Source organism: Lactuca serriola, chromosome 9 (genome assembly GCF_051521515.1).
Source record: "Lactuca serriola cultivar US96UC23 chromosome 9, Lser_US96UC23_V15, whole genome shotgun sequence".
NCBI lineage: Eukaryota > Viridiplantae > Streptophyta > Magnoliopsida > Asterales > Asteraceae > Lactuca > Lactuca serriola.
The window spans coordinates 125,905,167-125,930,114 of record NC_136416.1 but is presented as its reverse complement, the minus strand read 5'-3'; positions in this window follow the sequence as shown (position 1 = coordinate 125,930,114).

The following is a 24,948-nucleotide window of genomic DNA, read 5'->3' as shown; positions in this document are numbered from 1 at the left end:
AACCACATGGGTTTAGCCTAACAGGAAGACCTATGGATCACCAGCCCACTATATAAGAATGAATAATTTACCAAATCAATCCCAATTTATTTAATCAGTCTCTTTTGATCAAAAAATTAATTTCTAACTAATTCTTGATCAATACTAATTAAATAATTTATATTAATATATTAGAAATTATAATATATTAATAAACCATAAATATCTTCTTCTCACAAAAGTCTATCCAAATTGCTCCGATGCCATGCAACCCAAATGGACCATGCTAAATCGGGTCAAGTACATATCAAATATAGTTATGGACTTAGACACCTTATCCAAAAGAAGGTGCACCTGTGGTAAGGAGAGTTGAAGATCGAGGATTTCGTATGGGGATCTGCCTAATTTTATTGCATTTTAGTGCCAGTCGGCTCCTCTGCACGAATGCTGCTTGCTTTGTGCTTTCTGGAACTCATCACTGATGTGAGTTAGCTATTAAGTTAATATGTCAAGTCACATGTGAAAAAGGTTGGATAATCTCAGAGTGACAGATTTGACCCTACTATGCAGCTCTTGTTTGAGTCCAACCGTTGTGGTGATGAGTTTGTTACTCACTCGAAGGATTATCTGAGTTTTGTTGCATGTGATTGTATTCATGGAATAACTAGTTGACATTGTGAGCAGTTCTTAAGTAGCTGATGGGAGAGAAGTGTGGAACCCTAGGATAGCCTAGGGTGTATTTTAGTGCAGTTATTTCGCTGTTGAGTAGTTTTCAAGAGTATTTTATGACTAGGTCTTATAGGACTCGAGATGATTCCTTAGGAAAGTATGGATAGGTGTGTAAGGTAGTATTGGGTCCGTACTACTGGAATCATAGGATCCATACTCGACTCAAGGAAGATTTCGGGGATTCTAAGGACTAGTTAGGAAAGATAGCATGGTTGGATACGATAAACCGAGGCAGTGATTCCGTATGTGTCGATCTTTTGGCTTGGGCTACTCAAGCGAGGATGTGTTTTGTGTTTGTTCAGTCCCCTATGGCGATATTGGTTTGGGTTGAGTGGTTCAGACCTAGATAAGTATGGTGGTAGTAAGTCTCAAGGGTTTTGTTAGAAGTCATGCCTCAGGCCTCGAGACACTGGGAAAAAGTGGTTGATATAGTCGGCTTGGAAATCTCATCAGGGATTTAAGTTATAGATTGTCGGATTAGATTGTCACTATCTGTGGCAAGGATCTTGACTTTTAGTTTTTCCAAGTTAAAAGGAGTGGGAAGGCTTGTGACCTCCCGAGCCAAGTTGGATTCTCAGCTTGGGGTCTGTTGGTCACTATGTTTGGTGACAGTATATCAACACCGGTGTGCGCAAATGGATTGATGTGACATGAGTACCTTAGTGATGCAAGCAAGCACCCACACTCTTGGGAATGGGAGATGGGAAAGCGAGTGTTGGATTGTAATTGGATTGCAAGTAAGAAAGGTATGTCAGGATCATAAATTGGTAGTTGCTGATGATTTGTAAATGGTTAGAATGGAGAAATTCAGAGGTCTTCAGCTGGAATTCAGGTTTCTCTTGGGGTTTGTTTGATCTATATCTAGAGGAATTTTTGTGTATGTTATTCATTCCCTGGTTAAGTATGGTACCTGTTTGGGCCGGTTAGGTTATGTTTTGGTTTCACCACCAATGGGTGGTTGTTCGAGTTCTAAGTGTGGGAGAACTGGTATTCTCAGGTTGAGTGTCAGCCATTAAGGGTTTTGTCAGTTTGCTGCTTTCAACTTTGTTAAAAAAATGTTGATGAACCCTTTCCAGAAGCAGGTGTGTTCAACTCTAGGTGGGTTATGGTTCTCTGGTCTAGGTTTCAAGGTGTCCTAGACCATTGGTCGTTGAGTTCATCATTCAAAGGGAATTCTCCGAAGGATTTAAGTGGTGACAGTTAAAGATCAAGTAATGCATCAGTTACTCTCTTGTGCAGTGTGTTTATGTTCCCTCGGTCTTCGGGTATGTTTACCCTTAATGGTCAAGTGAAATTTTGATTCGTAGCAGACTCAGGTTTTGGCAACCTTCAGGATCGCCTCGGAAGTCTTCTTTAGTTGGTTTCATGTTGGTAGAATCTGTTCAGCCTTAATCAAGTATGGGATCTTGTTGCGATAAATCATGAGGTTAGGGGTCCCCTAAGAATGTTCATGAAGGTAATTTTTTGTGTGTATCGATGGGTTGTACAAGGTAGCATTGGGGTTTGGTTCGACTGATGTGCATGGTCCGGTTGGGTTATAGTCTTCGAATTGGATCAAGAGTTCGACCATTATCCTATCCTCGGGTCGTGTGCGACCATGGTTTCGTAAGGTTTTTCTTGGATAGCAACATGTTCTATAATGTGAATCGCATGTGGTAGGGTTACAATGTTGTTGTATGGGATTTTGATTAGGTCCCTTTATGGAAATGATAGGAGGTGAGTATCGTTGGGCTCTGAGTGTTGGGAGAATGATGTAATGCCGACAAGGTTGGTATGAGATCGGGAACATTCCAGTCATAGGCCATGGGGCTAATGGGCATGATTATTCTTTTCTTCTGTTTATAATACTCTCAGTATTGACGTGTTGATGGGGATCAAAAGACCTATAGATAAGTTGGATTGCATAGGGAGGGGTCAAGGGTTGTTGGAGGTATCAGTCAGGTATCATAAAGTATATGTGGAATGTGTGCATTGTATGTCCGTTTGTTCGCAAGTTGTTGTTAGGGGTTTGGTGAAATGCGGAAATTCATGGATTGATCATGTTTTTCTCCTTGGGTCGGAGGTCGGTAATGGCATCATAGAGATTCAGAGGTCATTTAAGGTTTTATTACATCTTATGGGTTTGGATTGGGAGAAGTTCGCTATCAACTTGTTTTGAGGATATTTTTTTTGCATGTTTTGTGGTGTCTCCAATCAGGGACTGGGGGTAGATTCATGGATGGACGTGATGGGTTTTGAGCACTATAACATCCCTATGGTGCACATATAACCCTAATGCTTTGGATCTAAGTTTTCTCTAGTTATACATGCAATAAACAATTTTCCAAAGCATGAAGCCTAAACTAGCATACAACTTTATATATGAATCATAAAACTAGTTAGAAGATTACCTTTTGTTGTAGCTTGTTGTATTTGGCCTTTAAGAACTTAGCACCTCAAGTGTGATGCGTCAAATGGTTCAGAAAACAACACCAGCGATTGGAGAACTTGAGAGAAAGGTTAGTGGCACTCAAGAATCGATAATAGTATCTCTAAGATCACTAGTTTCCCCATTCTAGACCAAGGGGTTACACACACACACACACAAATATACATATATATATATATATATATATATATATATATATATATATATATAACGTAGAATTCCAAGCGTTATGTGTAAACCCTAATTTTTACACTTGGGCTTGTAATGGACAAGGACTATATGGATACTTACATAAGCTTAGCCCATCACTGATCAATCATGGATTATTAGCCCAACCTATATATATATATATATATATATATATATATATATATATATATATATATATCATTGATTTACACAATCAGCCCATATAAATTTAATGAGTCTCTTCTTATCACTAAATTAATTTCAAATTAATTTTTGATCAATACTAATTAAATAATATGATTCCTTAATTAATACATTATACTTATAATATATTAATAAGTTATAAATAACCTCTTTCTCAAATATCCATCCTATCATATTGTTCTGGTGAATGCAACCCAAAATGGACCATGTTACTCTTGGGTCATGTACATACCAATTATAGTTATGGGCTTAGACACGTAATCCATCAGTTTGCCACTTGGATAAGTCTAATAACTATAACTGCAAGTACTACTTACAAACCGACTAGCAATCGTAGCTCTTAAAATCCGCCATCGAAGTTGGACGAGCCATTTTAGATACAAGATCATACAATCCTCTGTTCTTCAAGATATCGTGTGGACAAATACATGCATCATAGTCATAATTATTGTCCAGTAGTTTGTTTCCCGATTTCCGATTTGTTTGACATAGAACTTAATTGAACACATTAATTGAGTCCTGACCGGGCCCGACACATAAGTCAAAACAAAATCATCGAGGGGCACAAGATATCTCTTTTAATCCTGCAAGGATTAAAAGGAACTGTGACAACCGTCAAAATTCGAGTCGGTTCTAGATTTGACTAAACTTAGTTGCACGTATAGGCACAACACATACTAGACTAAGTAACTAGAAACTAAGTTATAACCTACTAGAAACTTGGAAACAATTAAACTCAATGGATAGTATACTTAGATTTCACATTGATATGTGAATTCTACAACTACTTAACTATAGTGAATATCCATATTTAGGTCACTCTTTGACTCGAACACCTTTTCATGAATCATATACACACATCATGCACTTGACCTAGTGGTAGAAATTAGGTCAAAGTCTCATAGAAACTTAAGTCAAAATTGAAGACTAGGATTAGTATACTTGATTCCTTAATTTCGCTTGATTCTCGGAATCACTACATAGAATGCCAATAAACTAATAAAAATAAATTACAAACATTATTTATAACAATAAAAAAAGTTATAATACCATAAGATAATTTGAAGTATCAAAATTTATTTTGATATTCAAAGTTTATTAAACTCCAAAACCCCGAAAGTCATAGAAACTCAATTTATAAAGTTTTATATTAAAATCTTATAATTTTTTTATAAACACTATAATATCAAATTAATATATTTAAAATGTTGAAATATAATCAAGGAAATTAATTTAATTCATTAATATTGACATTACATTTATAAGTTAAAAATCCAAGAGTTATGAACAAATTTTATATAAAATGCATATTTTATATAAATTGAAATAAAATTTATAAAAATTAAGGAATTAATATAAAATAAATGAACAAAACAAGATAAAATCTCCTCTCTCCACTCAAGGGTCAGCCTCATCCCTCCCAATACCACTCTTCCCCAAACTCAATCAATTCACTCACTTATTCACTCTACCACTCCATCTTCTCTCTCACTCTACCCTTCATTCTCTCTCACACTCTACATCACCACCACTCCATTTCCCTCCTCATCTCCCTACACCCATGAAGTTTTCCAGAAAACAAACTCAATAACACTCATCAAACTCTAAATCTTAATCATCTTGAGGTGTTCTTGAAGGTAAAATTGATTTCTACTTCATTTTTCCTTCAAGTTTAAGTATGTTTCTTATACTTTCTTCTTCTACTCCATTCTAATGAAAGATCATGAACACATAAATATACACACACAAACTCACAGTTTTGATGATGATGATGCTAGGATTTCACCCAAAAACAACATGCATGCTATAAATAGTCAAATCCAAGGACCAAAACCTAAGTCAAAATCAACATAATGCACTTTTCTACAAGTTTGGGGTGAAAAACACCACATGCATCCAATGTTTTCTATCAAAAACGATTTTTGAACATTTCAAACTCATGAATTGTCTTCAAACCAACATGCATGTGATGATCTTCAAGCTTAGATGCTTGATGATCAAAGTTTGTTGTTAAAAAACTTTCAAATAGGTTCATGAAGGATTTATTTCCAAATAAATATCTAAAACTGCTTTTCTGATCAAATACGATTTTCCCTGTATTCCACCAACAAAATGAGACGTTCTAGAAATTTTCAGGAAATAATTCATTTTTATCGAATTATTGCCATGAAATAGGGCAATAAATCATATAAAATACGTCCGGATGTCCATAAATCCTATGTAAATTCGTGGATGACCCCTATGCTACATAATGGCTTCTCATTAAGTTTCGTCGGTTTTTGTTACTGTTTAATGTGGTTTTGAATTTTCTTTTTATTTAGTCCCAATAAATCATAAAACTACATTAGAAATGTGAAAATTATATCTAACAATTTTCGCATTTTCTATTAGAGGTGTACGACTCATATAGATATTTTCAGAATTTTTCATAGTGCATTCCTATTTTTCTTCGATTTTTGTATTTATATTGGACTAAAAACAAGAAAAATAGTTTTACTCATCCAAAATTCATGAAAATTTTCCAGAAGATCTTAAAATATACTAGAACTCCAAATTTGATGATTTTTCTATTCGGTATACTATTTTTCTCCTATTTTTTATTCTTAAATACACTTAAATTCACAAAATCGGATTCTTTTAGATAAAAGCCACCTTTGGGAATTTTCCCAGATCATTTACACTTTAAATGAACCTTACAAAATTTTTGTTAATTTACTCTAACTATTTAATAATTATTCTTCAGTTAATGATTATTTAAGAGGATTAAACAAAGAAAAATAGCAACACTTATTGCAAACTATCTTTTATATTTTTCACAACTTCTATATATGTAATAATAGTATTAACTTTTTTTTGGGTAATTTTGGAAACTATTTTCTATTTAATTCAATTTGTATTAGAATAAATGCACAAAAATCATAAAATTCAGATAAACAACTTAGAAATACATTTTTATATATTTCCCAGATTACGGATGTCCAATAACATTACTACAAAAAGTTTGGGTAATTTTGGAAACTTTTTTCTATTTACTTAAATTTTTATTATAATAATTGCACAAAAATCATAAAATTTTGATAAACAGTTTAGAAATTCATTTTTATATTTTTCCTAGCTTAAGGATGTTTAGTAACATTGATAAAAAAAGTTTGGGTAATTTTGGAAACTTTTTACTATTTAGTTCAATTTTTATTACAATTAATGCTCAAAATCATAAAATTAGGTTAAATAGTTTGGAAATCCATTTTTATATGTTTTCCAACTTAAGTACATCTAATAGAAGTATTATAAAAAGTTTGGGAATTTGTATCATCTGGGTTCTATTTTTCACAAATTTATATTGTTATGAAGGCTTAAAATTTTGGAAAAATAGTTAATCATATCAAAACTTCAAAGAAAAATTTATGGAATCCCTCTAGTGTGTTTAGAATCAAAATGAAAAGTTTGAGAATTTTTGGAAACTATTTGATAATATTTTGGCTTTGTAAGAGCTTAAAACACATTTAAAAGTGTTGAAATACCCTCAATTGTTATTACAAAAATCTGGAAAATTAGTATCCAAAATTGTCTGAATCACATGAGTTATAAAACTTCGCCATTTCAGAAAAATGTTTGTAATTTATCAATATTAAATTTTGACACAATATTGGCATAATTGTATTATAGTAGCAAGTATACCAGTGTTAGTTTTCTATTAGAGACTCATTAGTGTGTAACATCGTGTAGGAATTGATAGTGGTACAAGTGGATCGTAGTTGAAGGCACCATTTGCATCATCTCAATGCATATGGTGAGTATTCACCACTCCCCTATTTTCGATTTTTAAATGTTTTGGGGTGGAAAAGCATGTCCTAAACTTTTAATGTTCGTTGTATTTATTTTGACTCGTATGAAACTTGGTTGCTATATTTCATATGTATGTGTATGTTACTTTAATTCATGAGGAATATATCATGGTTAAGTCCCTGGAATCTCTAGACACAACTCATTAACTCTTTTGAGTTTATGGTTATTATGGATAACGCTATCAGGAGGTAGACAACTCCTCACTCGCACGATTCGCTTGAGTGAATTTTACCATTTTATACACTATGTTTGCGATACACATAGTAGTCAATAGGGCACGATTCAGCCATTAGGCTTGGGTTGTGAAATCATGAATGGAAACTTGATGCACATACGAATCTTACATCGCATTTTAGCGACGAAACCTGTATACTCATTTTAGCAACGAAACTTGTATACTTATTTTAGCAACGAAACTTGTATACTCATTTTAGCAACGAACTTTTATTACCGAAGACTTATATACTTTTTTTAGCAATGAAATTGTTTGCTCCTTGTAACAACGAATATTATTTCAATTCTTGAAAATTCATTTTTGCAATATACTTTTATTTATGGAAACTTTTATCAAAACTTTTTAATTCGATTCTTGAAACCGATATTATTTTTAATCTGTGTGTACTCACCAACTATTTTTATAGTTGACGCTCGTTTTTCATGCTTTTTCAGGAATCATCTAGTAAGATGCACGTAGACACACAACACTTGTAGGAGCATTTGCATGTGTTGAATTTTAAATACATTGTAATTTCTTTTAAAAAGTTGTGCAAACTTATTGTAAATTTGTAATGATTTTTAATACTATGGTTGGTGTTGTCTTTTAACTTTTGCTATGAAACCTTTTATACTGCCATGCCTCGTGTTTCTGCTTTAGCGGGGTGTGACAGAAAATGGTATCAGAGCCGAAGGTTATAGAGAATACCAGTTATCCTTTGGAGAACCACAACTATAGCCAAAAAAATTCAAAATGTTTTTAAAATAATGAACATACTAATGGTATAACTAATTACAGTACGCATTATTGGACTTTAATTAAGTATAGCCTGGCCAACTATGCTTAATTAAGGAAAGTTAATGTGAGGGTGGAAACGGTTACACTAGAATTATGTTCATAACAATTTTCAACATAAACTTTCTAAAAACAAAATTTTCCAGTGTCTGTACAGGCATTGCATATTATAGGCATTCATCTAGGTACACTTAGAAACTAATTGCAGTTTTACCACAATGTCTTATTTAGAAATATTCTTACCCTTTATCAAGTGCTAGGTTAACCACTTAGGTTATATCACTAGCCACTCTAGGAGCAATTCACTTAGTACTGAGAATGGGTATCCCTCGGTAGCTATTGAATTTAGATGTAAGGTTAGTAGCTAGATATACACTAGTAATAATCTTAAGTTGAAACCTATTCCGATTATTCCTCAATACCTCTTCATCGTCTTCGTATTATAGTTACAACTAGGAAAAAGCGTTTCGATACCGACACGAATGATAATTGGAGCATCGCGTAACGAGGTAGATGAGTCACCACTAAGTAATCACTTGGATACCATTAGCGGACATTCCAGATTCGACTCACGAGGAGACACGGAGGTTTAACCTATATGTGAGACCTTATTACCGTGCTACGATTTAGCTCTACGTTGTTTCCACCTTGAGCTTAAAACTTAACATAGGATGTCTCTTTGACCTTTATAAAAGGTCGTAAATTGCATTGACACCATAAAACGTTTTTCAAGCAATTTTTCTTGTCCTTTATCTTATGGAAAAAGACATCGGTACTCGCGTTATACTTGCCTTGTACTCGCCTTAGTATTTAGGTATGATCAACTACACTAACATACTTATTCCTTACTTCTTAATCTTCTATCGAAAGTTATTTTGCTTCATTGGTTTTGTTTATCATCAATTAAATATTTTATAACCACTTCATACAACTTAGTAGACCATTCCAAACAATGTAAGCCACATTCTTGCAAAAATCTTTTGACAACTTGCTTTAACTTAACAATTTTCTTCTAAACTCAATTTAACCAATATTGGTTTTAACATTGTTATTTCAAATTCAATTCAAATCCATTTCAATGGATAGATGTGCTTTTAAGGGCATAGAAACCATTTTAAACCTTACTTACCATTTTGACACATTTTCGAAAAACTTAGAAACATTTTCTTTTATAAAAGTGTTTAAATTCTAGTTTATAAAACTTAGACATATGACATTGAACTTCATATTACATGTAAAAGCTTCATCAGATCTTTCAAACCACTTTTGTTTTGACTCTTTTGACCACTTTCTCATTTAGGCATTGTACTTTACTTAAATGTGTTTTCTTGAAACCTAACATGATATTTTTTTACAACTTTCTACTCCAAGCGTGATTACAAGCCATCACTAATGCGTACATTTCAAAACACACCTTATTTGTATATTTTATTACAAATTAGTTAAATAATCTGTAAAACTTCTAAAATATAAAGCATTGCAAAACTTAGTGTTCACTTTTAAATTTTCAGTGACGCACCTTCAACAATGTATAATTACTCTTCTAAATCCATTGAGTCTTTACCTTATATGTTTTAACTATTATTGAACTCCATTCTAAAAAGTCAAATTGTCAGATTTTCAACTAGCAGTTGTAGTGCTTGTTCTTTTTCACAATTGGAGTTTAACTTAATAGATAACTCGTGAATTTTTAGCAATCCTTAGCTAACACTTTAAAACTCCCATATGTTTATTTAATCTTCAATATACATCAAATATTGAAATTTCAAATATATCTCAACCGGGTTTTAAATCTACCTATAGGTATTGTTCTTATAATTTTAACAATAACAGTCATTGTTGCCGCTACCTTCCTTTTTCTTTCCCCTAAACTTTATTTCTCGCTCTCCTTCTGATTTTAGATCTCGCACGCCATAATATTAACATAATGCATTGTCTAACTTTGTTTCCGTCTATTTTGCTTCACATGGTATCATGTCTGTATACATAAAGACTAGAAGTCTATCCTTTTGTTTTCAGCAATTAATACGAGTATAGTCATGAGACATACCTTTGATTTAGTCAACTTTAATACATTCAATTACGCCTTTTATGATATACATCTTGTTTTTATTTTGAAATCTACTATAAACATGTGATCCTTATTTACATTTTCTCTTTCGTTCTAAATTCATAAACTTGATACAAAATGCAATTTTCATTTTATTTTTCCTTATAATTAATACACAAGATGAATACTCTTATGCTTATCATTTTTCTATATTTGGAAATTACATGTGAAGGATATGTTTCCTTATGTTTTACTTTTCTTTAAAATACATCAAAAGTTTCGAATTTTACGATTATGTATTCTCTAAATGGTTGTTTTTGTAAAAACACTAAATTAAGAATGCACTATTTTCAATGATCGATATTTTTATTTATTTCTTAAAAATAGCATTCTACTTTGCAATTTTCAATGAGTTTCTAAACTCTCAAACTTGTTTTCATAAATATTCTGAGTCCTCTTAAACTTGAATTTGTCTTGACTTAGACAATTAGTCAATTTTACAAAAAGCATAATGTTAATATATTTATAAAAAAAATCCCTTAACGACGACTTAAACATTTAACTTTAATTTATCTTTTTATTATTTTACTACTTCGTTTGAGCGTCACTCATGTATCTTCATTATCTTGGAATTATTAAACAATTTGATAATAATGAGATTACTTATCATTTCTAAACACTCCCATTACTATCTAGACAAGGTGATTCAATTTATCATAAACTTTCATTTCCTCCATTTGTAACAATGACTCTCTAAATATATTTATTCTTTGAATAAGGTTTCATTATTGTAAGAGTAACCGTAGTAGTAATTATAACCTTGGAGATCCTCAATCGTTTCGTAATTTATTTTGTCGATGTCACTTAATTTGCCTTTACGTTTGAGATGTATCAAAACTTTGTTGCCTACCCTTAGTACGTATTTTTAGTAACTTACCCTCGATCGCTTCCCTTTCATTTGTGCTACCCCTTCTTATTTCGGAATATATCTTTTCCAGATGTAATAGCCAACCCGGAAGTGAACAAATTGTTCTTAATCTCTTCTTTATTAGATGGAGAATTTAAACTTAGTGCTAATTTAGAATGCAACATAAGGATCAATGCGGATTTAACGCTCAGTATAGTTGGTGCTTCAGAAAAACTTATGTCGTTCTCTTATTTTAGATAATATCTAACTAGATGATCTTTTTTGACTAGGTCGCCATGGTTGGATCATGATGATTTCTCATTAAGTTTCGTCTGTTTTTGTTACTGTTTAATGTGGTTTTGAATTTTCTTTTTATTTAGTCCCAATAAATCATAAAACTACATTAGAAATGTGAAAATGATATCTAACAATTTTCGCAGTTTCTATTAGAGGTGTAAGACTCATACAAATATTTTCAGAATTTTTCATAGTGCATTCCTATTTTTCTTCGATTTTTGTATTTATAATGGACTAAAAACAAGAAAAATAGTTTTACTCATCCAAAATTCATGAAAATTTACCAGAAGACCTTCAAATATATTAGAACTCCAAATTTGATGATTTTTATATTCGGTATACTATTTTACTCCTATTTTCTATTCTTAAATACACTTAAATTCACAAAATTGGATTCTTTTAGATAAAAACCACATTTGGGATTTTTCCCAGATAATTTACACTTTAAATGAACTTTACAAAATTTTTGGTAATTTACTCTAACTATTTAATAATTATTGTTCAATTAATGATTATTTAAGAGGATTAAACAAAGAAAAATAGCAACACTTATTGCAAAATATCTTTTAAATTTTTGACAGCCTCTATATATGTAATAATAGTATTACAAAAAGTTTGGGTAATTTTGGAAACTGTTGTCTATTTATTTCATGTTTTATTAGAATAAATGATCAAAAATCATAAAATTCCGATAAACAATTTAGAAATCCATCTTTATATTTTTCCCAAATTACGGATGTTTAATAACAGTATTACAAAGTTTGGGTAATTTTGGAAACTTTTTTCTATTTATTTAAATTTTATTAGAATAATTGCACAAAAATCATAAAATTCGGATAAACAGTTTAGAAATCCATTTTTATGTTTTTCCTAGCTTAAGGATGTTTAATAATAGTGATAAAAAAAAGTTTGGGTAATTTTAGAAACTGTTTCCTATTTAGTTCAATTTTTATTAGAATAAATGCTCAAAAATCATAAAATTGGGTTAAATAGTTAGGAAATCTATTTTTATATTTTTTCCAGCTTAAGTATGTCTAGTAGCGGTATTATAAAAAGTATGGGAATTTGTATCATCTGGATTCTATTTTTCACAAATTTATATTATTATGAAGGCTTAAAATTTTGGAAAAATATTTAATCATATCATAACATCAAAGGAAAATTTATGGAATCCCTCTACTGTGTTTAGAATCAAAATGCAAAGTTTGAGAATTTTTGGAAACTGTTTGATAATATTTTGGCTTTTTAAGAGCTTAAAACACATTTAAATGTGTTGAAATACCCTCAATTGTTGTTACAAAAATCTGGAAAATTAATATCCAAAATTGTCTTAATCACATGAGTTATAAAGCTTCACCATTTCAGAAAAATGTTTTTAACTTATCAATATTAAATTTTGACACAATATTGGCATAATTGAATTGTAGTAGCAAGTATACTAGTGTTAGTTTTCTGTTAGAGACTCATTAGTGTGTAACATCGTGTAGGAATTGATAGTGGTATAAGTGGAATGTAGGTGAAGGCACCATTTGCATCATCTCAATGCATATTGTGAGTATTCACCACTCCCCTACTTTCGGTTTTTAAATGTTTGCGATACACATAGTAGTCAATAGGGCACGATTCGGTCATTAGGCTTGAGTTGTGAACTCATGAATGGAAACTTGATGCACATACGAATCTTACATTGCATTTTAGCAACGAAACCTGTATACTCATTTTAGCAATGAAACTTGTATACTCATTTTAGCAACGAACTTTTATTACCGAAGACTTATATACTTGCTTTAGCAATGAAATTGTTTTCTCCTTGTAACAACAAATATTATTTTGATTCTTGAAAATTCATTTTAGCAATATACTTTTATTTATGGAAACTTTTATCAAAACTTTTAATTCGATTCTTGAAACCAATACTATTTTTAATCTGTGTGTACTCACCAACTATTTTATAGTTGACGCTCGTTTTACATGCTTTTTCAGGAATCATCTAGTAAGATGCACATAAAGACACAACGCTTGTAGGAGCATTTGCATGTGTTGACTTTTAAATACATTGTAATTTCTTTTAAAAAGTTGTGCAAACTTATTGTAAATTTGTAATGATTTTTAATACTATGGTTGGTGTTATCTTTTAACTTTTGCTATGAAACTCTTTATATTGCCATGCCTCGTGTTTCCGCTTTAGTGGGGTGTGACAAGAACATATAAACTTCGACTTATATGCTTGTACTAACAACTCGTTAAATCATACACACTATGAATGTACAACCAACTCATAGTCAAAAACTCATTTATCTCGGTTTGAAGACTATATGATATTATTATCTCACAATAACTTGTGATAAATTCCATGAAGTGATTCATGTGAGTGTGGGTTTAATCCGATATACAAACCTTATGAGCACTCATGAATGTTATAGCAAACTCTTGCTATGTGTAAGCACTTTCGACAGTCTACAAGCCAAATTCATGATAGTCTTGCCTCAATACTTACTTCCAAATATGATGGACTGTGGTTAGTTTGAATAATCTTATGATTCTGGAAGTCAAAACATGCAAAATAAAAGAATAGTAAAAAATTGACACAAGATAATAACTTTACTTAAAAATATAACTCGTTTTATTTAATCATGAAATGTCAATTTCATTTTATCTAATCATTAAAACTAGTATCGTTCTTCAGCCCAATGCTCCTCGCATGCTGCAAGTTCTTAACCCTACTCCGTCCCTTCGTTAGGGGATATGCTAGGTTCTCCTCTGACGATACCCTCTTTGCTATGAGGAGTCCTTTTTGTATCCGATGTCTTAGGAAGTGATATTTTCTATCGATGTGTCTGGATCTGCCATGATCCCTTGGTTCCTTGGCTAATGCGACCACACTCTCGCTGTCACAGAAAATCTCCATAGGCTCCTTTATAGTTGGTACAACTCCAAGGTCTCCGATGAAGCTCTTTAGCCATATCGCCTCCTTCGGCGCTTCACTTGTTGCTATGTGTTGGATAAGGTTTCTAAGTCCATAACAATATTTGTGATGTATTTGACCTGACTCGACATGGTCCATTTGGGTTACACTTCACCGAAACAATTTATATCGATAATCTTTTGAGAATAGTATAATTTATGATTTATTAATATATTATAAGTTATAATATATTAATATGAAATCATATTATTTATTTAGTATTGATCTAGAATTAATTTGGAACTAATTTAGTGATCAAAAGATAACTAATTAAGTATGGACTCTTATATTTATATATAGTGGGCCAATGCTTATTTAGAATGGGCTAGGCTTGCATGGAAAGTCCATGGATAGTCCATGGAGCTTTAACCCATGGATCTTATGGAAATGAAAGGTCATGGATATTAGGGTTTACATGAATGTAACCCTAATCCACCACACTATATAAAGGGGTCCTTGGCACATGAAATGACACTAGTGTGTGAATACAAAAGAATGGGCCAATTTCTACTTGGTGCTAACTATTCTCTCAAGTCTTCCAAGGTGTTTTTCTGAATTGTGATTCCACTTGAGGCATCGACACTATTGGTGCTAGGCTCTCAAGACTCCAAGCAATCAACCACAAGAAATGGTATGTTATTCTACTAAAGTTTTATATTTCAAGTACCCCATAACATGCTAGTTAGGTTGAGAACCTTGGAAAATTCTTATTTGCATGTATTTTAGAGAAAACATAGATCCAGGGTTTCTAGGGTTTCATGTACACCATAGGAGTGTTAGAATGCTCAAAACCCTTCACTATGTACTCTGATTCGCACATTGAATCAACTATAGTTTCCTGTTTGGAAATTTTCCAAGTTATTGTTCCTCCATTCACGGTAAATACCCAGCCCAAATGAGAGTGGAAATTATCTATGTCGGTCAGAAAGATGGCGTCACTATACTTGGTCACTCTCAAGTCATCACTCCCACCGAGGTAAGGACCCAATCCTTAGTCCTCTGCAGGTAGTTAATAATGTTCTTTACCGCAGTCTAGTGAGCTTTACCAGGATTCCCTTGATATCTTCCGACCATGCTCAAAGCAAAGGAAACATTAGGGCGAGTACAAGTCATAGCATACATGATCGAGCCAACTGCGGAAGCATATGGTACTCGACTCATCTATGCTATCTCGGCCTTTGTACTCGAACTATGAGTTTTACTCATCTTGGTATTGCTTCAGATAGGTAAGTCAGCTTTCTTGGAATTCTCCATGTTGAACCGTTACAAAGCCTTGTCCAAGTAGGTACTTTGACTAACTCTATTTAGTCTTTTACTCCTGTTTCTCAATATCCTTATCCCTAGAATATAGGCAGCTTCCTCAAGGTCCTTCATATTGAAACACTTCCCAAGCCAAGACTTAACCACCTGCAAGGTTGGGATGTCATTTCCTATGAAAAGTATGTCATCCACATACAACACCATGAAGCTAACTATACTCCCACTAGCTTTAACATATACACATGACTCATCCTCGCTTCTCGAAAATCCAAAATCTTTGACTTTCTCATCGAAACAAATATTCCATCTGCGAGATGCTTGTTTTAATCCGTAAATGGATTTCTCAAGCTTACACACTCTATTACGCTACTTTGCACTAACAAAACCCTCTGGCCGACTCATGTAAACATCTTCAGCCAACTTCCAATTAAGGAAAACAATTTTGTCATCAATTTTCCATATTTCATAATCATGAAATGCAACTATGGCAAGCATAACCCTTATAGATTTAGTCTTCACTACTAGAGAGAAGGTCTCATCATAGTCAACTCCATCAATTTGAGAAAAGCCCTTTGCAACTAATCATGCCTTTTATGTGGGTATTTTCCTATCCATGTCGGTCTTCTTCTTAAAGACCCATTTTCACCTAACTGTCTTATGACCTGGTACATTGTCAACCAAGTTCCAAACTTGATTGTCATACATGGACTGAATCTCGCTGTCCATCAGCTCTTTCCATTTAGTAGGCTCGGGGCCTGCCATGGCTTCCTTGTAGTTGTTAGGTTCATCCACATTTACCAGTATGCTATCACTGATAAATGTATCACCATCTGTAGTAATATGGAAACCAAATAACACAGGTGGAACACTAACTCTACTGGAACGCCTGATAGGTAAGGACCTGTCAGCTGGTTCAATAGGAGTTTCCTCCGTAGGTTGAGTGCTAGTGTTTGAGATTCCTTCACCATTTAAGTCTTTAAGCTCTTCAAGGTCAATTTTCCTCCCACTGTCCTCTTGGCATATGAGTTCTCTCTCTCTCTCCCTCTCTCTCTCTCTCTCTATTGCAAAACCCCTCTCCTTGCAACAAAGACAACATTGTCACTCGTTATATAGAAGAGATATCCAAAAGACTTCTATGGGTAGCCGATAAAAATAAAACGCTCAATACGAGGTTCGAGCTTGTCGTGAGTCTGATGCCTCACAAAATCCTCGCAACCCCAAACCTTGATGTGTGCTAATTAGGGAACCTTCCCTTTCCACATCTCATGAGGTGTTTTGGAAACCTTTTTGGTTGGGACTAGAATAAGGATACGGGCGGCAGTCTCAAAGGAATACCCCCAGAATGAGATAGGTAACAAAGCTCGACTCATCATGAAACGAACCATGTCCAACAAGGTTCGATTACACCTCTCAACCATACCATTAAGCTGTGATGTCCTAGGTGGCGTCAATTGTGAAACAATTCCACATTCCTTAAGATAGTCTAGGAACTCGATACTAAGATACTCACCACCTCGATCGGATCAGAGCATCTTTATCTTCTTGCCCAACTGATTCTCCATTTATTGTTTAAACTCTTTGAACTTTTCAAATGTTTCTAACTTATGTTTGATTAACTAGATATATCATTATCTACTGTAATCATCCGTAAAAGTCACATAGAAGCGATTAGCATCCCTTATGGCGGATATGAACAAAATAATCTTTCTCTCCATATCGGGCGAGTAACAACAATTATTCAAATCTAATTCTAAACCACTACTAAGCAGTAAAGAAGAAACTCCACTCTTGGTGACAAGAGGCATTTTCCTATTCCCCATGATCAAGTTCATCTTCCCGTGCTCCATATCCCTACTTCTTCTTAGACCCTACAAATCAGAACAAATGTGGAAACCACAACCTATATCAACGACCCAAGAACTAGAATGTGATGAGTTATTGGATAGAATAGTGTAAATACATGCATGAGTGGGCTATATCTTCCCATCTTTGACATCCTGCAAGTATTTTGGGCAGCTTCGCTTCTAGTGCGCTTTATCATGACAGTAGAAGCACTCTTCTTCTTTTAGATTGGTAGAGGGATTAGCAGAACCAGCTTCGGTCCCACTAGAAGAGGATCCATCATGAGACTTCCCCTTGTGGCTCTTAGAAGGATCCTTCCTCTTCTTCCCTTTCCCATGTCTAATTGCCAGGACTGAGGCAGCAGCAGTAGGAGTAGGAGTAGATACAACAAATTTTCCTTTTAGACTACTTTCAGCAGTTCTCAAAAGGCATTGAAGCTTGCTAAGAGTGACCTCGTCCTTTTTTATATGATAACTCATACAAAACTGATCATAACAAGGAGGAAAAGTTTGTAGGATAAAATCAATGGCCAACTATTCATCGAATTTAACATTTAACTTCAGCAAGCGGTCCACAAACCTTTGCATTTTCTACAAGTGGGTCGTGATGGACTTTCCATCCTTCATTTTTGTTGTTATCATGGAGGCAATGATTTCATACCTTTCCTAATGATAACTTTGATGGTATATTTCCATCAAGTCTTGGTGCATCTCGAAAGGGTAGTAGTCCTCATAGGAATTTTGAATTTCAGTTGTCATAGTGGCAAGCATGTTACAAGACACCTTTGTGGCATCCTTCTCATGTGCCCTATACTCAACAACCTTTTCAGGAGTAGTAGTGGCTTCATCAATCTCCTTAAGCTCTCTGTCGAGGACATACTCTTTGTCCTTGTAACAAGTGACCATCCTAATGTTTCGAATCCATTCGTTGAAGTTTGAACCATTAAAGATGACCCTCCCACACAAGTTCATGAGGGAGAAAGAGCTTGAAGGGTTTGAGCCAGAAGCGGTCTTGGAAGACATATGAAAAAGAAAGACAAAGTTTAGATTAGATAAGAATCCTTAATATAACACTCAAATGAAATATTAAGGCTAGGACCCAACACAAGATTGTACAATTCATAAGAGGGATGTCGTAATCATATTACAAAATATTTAAAGGTAGGTAAATGACGATTTACCAATTTCCATCATGAATAACAAAATTGAATATTAAGTTTTAATTTGATTGAAATTACTAGATTCTTTTGAGATCCATTGAAGTTTTCAATGGCATGTTTAAATATTGATTATGCCCTTCAAGTTTGTTACTGGGATACCGAGGATCACAAATAAGGTGTGAATAACCATGTAAATGTGCTTGGTACTCTTGAGGTCATCTATCACCTAATCAATGTGCCGGTTAACCACACACGCTCCATTGATCTATGACAAACATCTAGCTACCCTTTGCCACCCTTGTTAGTCCAAGTTAGTGTGCCGGTTAACCACACATGCTCAACTAATGACTTGGCAAGGTGCAAAGTGCAATTTCATGGAATAACATCATTTTCACATTTTTCCTAAAGTAACTAAGATTGGGAATTTAATAAAACATTTAGTTACTTTATAATTATCATTATACTTCTAATGAGTTTTAATGTTCTATCCTACCCGTTCGACTAACGACCCTCCACTAATCAAGGAAGCAGTGGGTGAAAATGGACACCCATTAAACCACCATTTTAGAGGCAGTGTCCTTATACCCCTTTATATATTGGCTTCGTGAATGAGGCCTACTAATGGTAAGACTAACTTGTCTTATATATATATATATATATATATATATATATATATATATATATATTAAACATATAATATTATAATAGTATAAGGGTTGAATTTTAAACTTTTAAATTTCTAAGGTTTGGAATTAAGTTTCATAAGTGAGACTTTACAAATTCCAAAACTTGAAGACAAGTTTTGAAACTTTTCAAAACTTTTGGGTTTCCACAACTTATTAGTTAATGTATTTTAATGAGTGAGACTCTTGATGTTCCATAACTTGAGGACAAGTTATGGAGTTCTTTAAAAAACATTTAGATCAATTTTAATTAATAAAGTTATAATATAATTTATCATTAATCTAATCTAACTCATAAGGCAAGGCAATTAAAATCAAATAATACAAATAATTAACTTATTCTCTTAGAATTTGATAATTTTCCTTTAATTGGATGTGGATAATCACTACCATATCAGAAAAAACAAGTTTTATGATCCAAAACAGTTTGTGGTAATGATCCTAATCCAATTCTGGCCAAAAGGCTCGAAAATCTGCAAACAGAAGGTTTTACCCGATGAGTGCATGAAATGGACTCATCGAGTTGCTAGTTTGTGAGTGAACTCTTCGAGTCAGATCATTGGAATCGTCAAGTTCATCAGTCAGAGGCTAGAAATGCGACTTCTTCAAGTGTGATGCCTAGGCTCTGATACCACTGATGAGTTTTGAGTATTATAACATCCCTATTGTTGACATACAACCCTAATGCTTTGGATCTAAGTTTTCTCTAGTTATAGATGTAATAAACAATTTTCCAAAGCGTGAAGCCTAAACTAGCATACCACTTTATATATGTATCATAAAACTAGTTAGAAGATTACCTTTTGTTGTAGCTTGTTGTATTTGGCCTTTAAGAGGTTAGCACCTCAAGTGTGATGCCTCAAACGGTTCACAAAACGCTGCCAACAATTGGAGAACTTGAGAGAGAGGTTAGAGGGACTAGTGTCCCCATTCTAGACCAAGGGTTACATATATATAGTGTAGAATTCAAGGGGTTATGTGTAAACCCGAATTCTTACACTTGTGCTTGTAATGGACTAACACTATATGGATACTTACATAAGCTTAGCCCATCACTAATCAATCATTGATTATTAACTCTTTGATCGATTAGATCTTTGTAACAAGTATGTGATGAACGTAAAAACAGTGAACAAAACACAAGTATGAATCAAGATGTGTCGAATGATTAGATTACTCGATCCTCAGCAGAGCTCGACTAAGAACTTCCACTGTAGAGGATTCTAGGGTTACAAAAACATGAACGATAAATCTGCTGAACAATAATACTCTAATCATTACTAATCGTCCTCTTGTTCTAGGATGCATGCAAGCATGTATATATACTAAACCCTACAAAACTCACGGATGGACAGGCCCATACCGGAGATATATATTGGACTAGCTAACGAGCCCAATAGACGCAACACAAAATACGACCCAACAATCTCCCCCTTTGCATCAAATTGGAGCGAGACTACTTCTTCTTCTTGCTTGGGCCAGCAGCGGGAGCCTTCTTTACGGTATCAAACAGACGTGTGATAAGAGCAAGGATAGTCTGTCTGAACCGAATGTACCATTGAATCATATCATCAAAGTACTTGATATCATCCGATGTGTTCTGCTTGCGTTGATGGATGATCCCTAAAACGTGTTCCAAACATGCAGTGGTGTAGAGATGTTTGTCTGCCAAGGCGAAAAGGCATTTCTGTCCTTCGTTCCTGGTAAACATGACGGAGTTTCTCTTTGGGTCAATCTTCCCCATCTGCATCATGTTGAGATCACTGGCAGAGCCAATAGGAGATATGGTAGGCTTCTTCTTAAATATGCTCGCAATCTCCTGATCCATCAAAGCAACTTCCATGATATAGCATACAAGCATACTCTTAAAATGGTCGATGATCGGACCATATTCAGCTTCATTTGTAAGAAAGATGTTGTGCAAGATAATCCAATCATGGGGATTAAGGTTGGGAAGATCTGCAAGTGAGATGGCATGTTCGGCTTTGGCAGATCACCTTAGTACCTTGAACCGAACGTTGGTGAAGTTGCCTTCCCTGTACGGCTTCAGGACCCGAACATTGACAATTTTATGAGCGCTCCAAGTCTGGTATTGGGGTTGAGCGGCCTTCAGATAAAATTCAATTAAGTCCCGATGAACCTGTGGATGAGGATTAGGGAACTCTACAATGTTGTCAAAGGCATGAAAAACAAACGCCTTTCGGTTCAGTGGCATGTCGAACTATGAGTCGACAGTGTTAGAACGATCTAAAGATATCACAGGTTCTAGCCACAAGATACTTGGTGTGTCAATGGCTTCTTTAATCAGCCTCTCAAGAGTCCACGGAGGAAAAAGAGTTTTCCTGCTCTTAAGAAGGTCGTGGGCTTCTTTCTGTCTTCTTTCGGCTTCTTCAGCCTCTCTAGCCACACGAGCACTGATGTTAGCCTCTTTATCTCGACTTTGACGCTTCAGAAGGTCGGCAATTGTCTCTTTATCATCATCATCACTCTCCTCAGCAATATTTTTGCCTTTGTCTTTCACACCAGAACCGGAGGCTTGGCCTACTAGAGGAGGTTCGGTTGTGTGAGTTGTTCAAGTAGGAGGTGGTTGAGACACTTGTTCTTTTTCTCCCCCTTGTTTCGGAATCGACACGAAATCAAGGAGCCCCTCAAGGATGTTGAAGACAGCAGAGTGGACATCCGAAACACACGATTTAACCACCTCTCTTTCAGATCGAAGAGAGTCAATCTCCTTTTGACAATTGGAGAGTTGAGTACTCTTGACCTTCAGAGCGGTAGTCTTCCTTGCGAGAGCATCCATGAGTTGTCGTCAGAGATGGTTTGACGAAGCAAAGCGAACGACTTCAGCTCAGAAGCGACTGATGTAGCCAACTGGTTGATAATGGATTCTAGCATAGTCTTGGTGGCTTCAGCACTTTCCTGTAAAGATTTCAACAAGAAATAAGCATCAGTGAATAGTTTATCGACTTTTTCGGTCGCTGCCTCACAAGCTTTGGTTGAGGCATCTATGGTTGCAGTGGCGGAATCAAGGGAAACTTGATGAGCTTTGGAAAAAGCCTCAACAATTTTCTGAATTGCAGCTTCAGGTATGGAGGACTGAGACGAGGAAGACGAAGCGATGAGCGAATCAATTTTGTCATGTAGCTCCTTGAGATGTCTCTTTGTGACAGGAGCATCGTCATCGTCGTCACTTTGAACTTGAAACGGACTATAGTAGACCAAATAAATAGTCATATTCTCCCCGCAAGGAGTGGTTCTTCTTCCTCTGATGCATGAGCAGGAGAAGATGGTGGTGGTGAAGCTGTAGGCTCGGTAGTAGTAGTAGTTTCGGGTTGGGTGGTGTGTTCGGTTGTTGGTGTGGGTTCGGGTGCTGAGGTGGATTTTGGTGCGTCAATATGAACCCCCGTTTCAGATACGTTGGTTCTAACATCTGCAGTGGTGGTGGTTGTTGCTTCGGTAAAGATTGGTGGTGGTATTGGGATGGAAGTAGGTGGTATTTGAGTGGTGGAGGTTATGGGGGGAATAGAAATAGGAATTGTAACGGGTGGAGAAGAGATAGGAGAAGTAGAAATATGTATCTCTGGGGTAGGCGAACGTGGTGGAGTGTTGCCACGTTGAGATCCATCCGAATCTGAACCCTCGTCCTTAGATTCGCTTGAGGATGAAGCGATAATCAACTTTCATCGCGGTTGGGTTTTTCTCCTCTTCTGCGGTGGAGACTGAGCAGCCTTAGTGGGTTTTCTTTTCTTGAGAGATGGGCCTGTTGCTCCCTTTGCCACCTGTTTTCCCTTATCAGCTTTCTTGCCTCTAGGAGCAGGCTTATCAACGTCATGAATTGATTTCAGCATCTCTGGAGTAAGATCCCTCGGACCAGAACGTCTGAACTCCTTATACGTTTGAATGATCCGGCTGTCAGCAGGAACGTCACCATACATCGTTTCCGGGATAGACCCGTTGAAGGGAAATTTCGAAGCATCCGACACAATGATCTTCATGGTATGGAAAGTACCAATCGAAGACATTGGAGCACCAGCGACAATGGGAACGTGATACTTGTCCATCATCCATTCGTGATAATAGTCCAGAATCGGGCATAAGAAATCTCTGAGTGTCGAGAAGTCGAAGAGAGACTCTGAATGAGTTGTTGCCATAGGACCGACCCGTAGTCCATGTTGATGCCATTGTAGATCCCGTACATGATGGAGAGAAATAAACGACTTGCCCCATCGGATCCAGCACTTCGTTCAGATAAGCCCTTGAAAAGAATAGTGAACATTCCATTCCACTGAGGGGGCAGGCACGGCTTCTTGAATTTCGTGACAGTAGTGAGCACCTCAGTGTACCCCATGTTGTAGAACAAGTTAAACAGATGACCCATTGGAATGGTTTCCGGATTAATCCTCGAAGAATCAGGGGCAAACCCTAACAGCGTACAGAACCTCTGTTTGGAAATCGATGCCTTGTGCCCAAAGACATCAAAGAAAATCCTGTCGACGACCTTGTCGTAGTGAGCCGTGGCAAAGATTTGTGACAGGAAGTCCATTGGAACAACTTCAGCCCTGGTAAGAGCAGGAGCGATTGGCGAGAACTTCAGGCATTCGATGATGGGAAACATGAAAGCGTCGTACACCTGAGGAGTGACATCAATGATCAAACTCTGCTAGGGACGAATAGGCAAGATGTGAGAGGTCGCGTGAACAGATGAAGAATCCGCCATTGTTGAGATGAAAGTGGGAGAGATGATGAACAGTAGAGGTTTAGAGGAATTTCTTGCTTTCTGAGAATTTAGGTGCAGTAAAGAGGTAAACAGTGGATCACATTACCTTTTATACTATGGGTAAAGGAGAGAGAAAGATCTTTCCCAAATCTTCAATGGAAAAACAAAGGGTTTTTCAGAGTTGACTGACGCGTGACAGTTGGGTTTGACGATGATCACGCAGGAGAGAGAGTGTCAGTCCCTAATTACACGCCTTCCCATCAGGCGCCGTTTGGAGATGAAACGGTTCCTATTCGCACGCTTTTCCGTGTTGCGCCGTTTGAAATCAAATCGATTGGACTCCTGCCTGAGTCAACATTTCGTCATCTTATCCCTTTAGAGTGAAATGGCATCTTTAAAATAAAATCGCCACGCGGATCAATATTAACCACAACTTTTGATAACAGCCAACCCAATTAAAATTCCTTAGAATTAATGAAACCAGAATTTTGGAAAATCAAAAAGATTTTCGTGCTGAGTGTGTAAAAGAAAAAGAAATAAAGCAACACTTTTGAGGGATTATGTCATGTCAACAAAAACACGAAACAGTGGATCCCTGGCACAAATCTCTTCCTTCAAAGTCAAGAGAGACTTTAAAGTGTTTGTGTGGTTTCCCGTTGAATAACGATCAGACACTTATTAGGA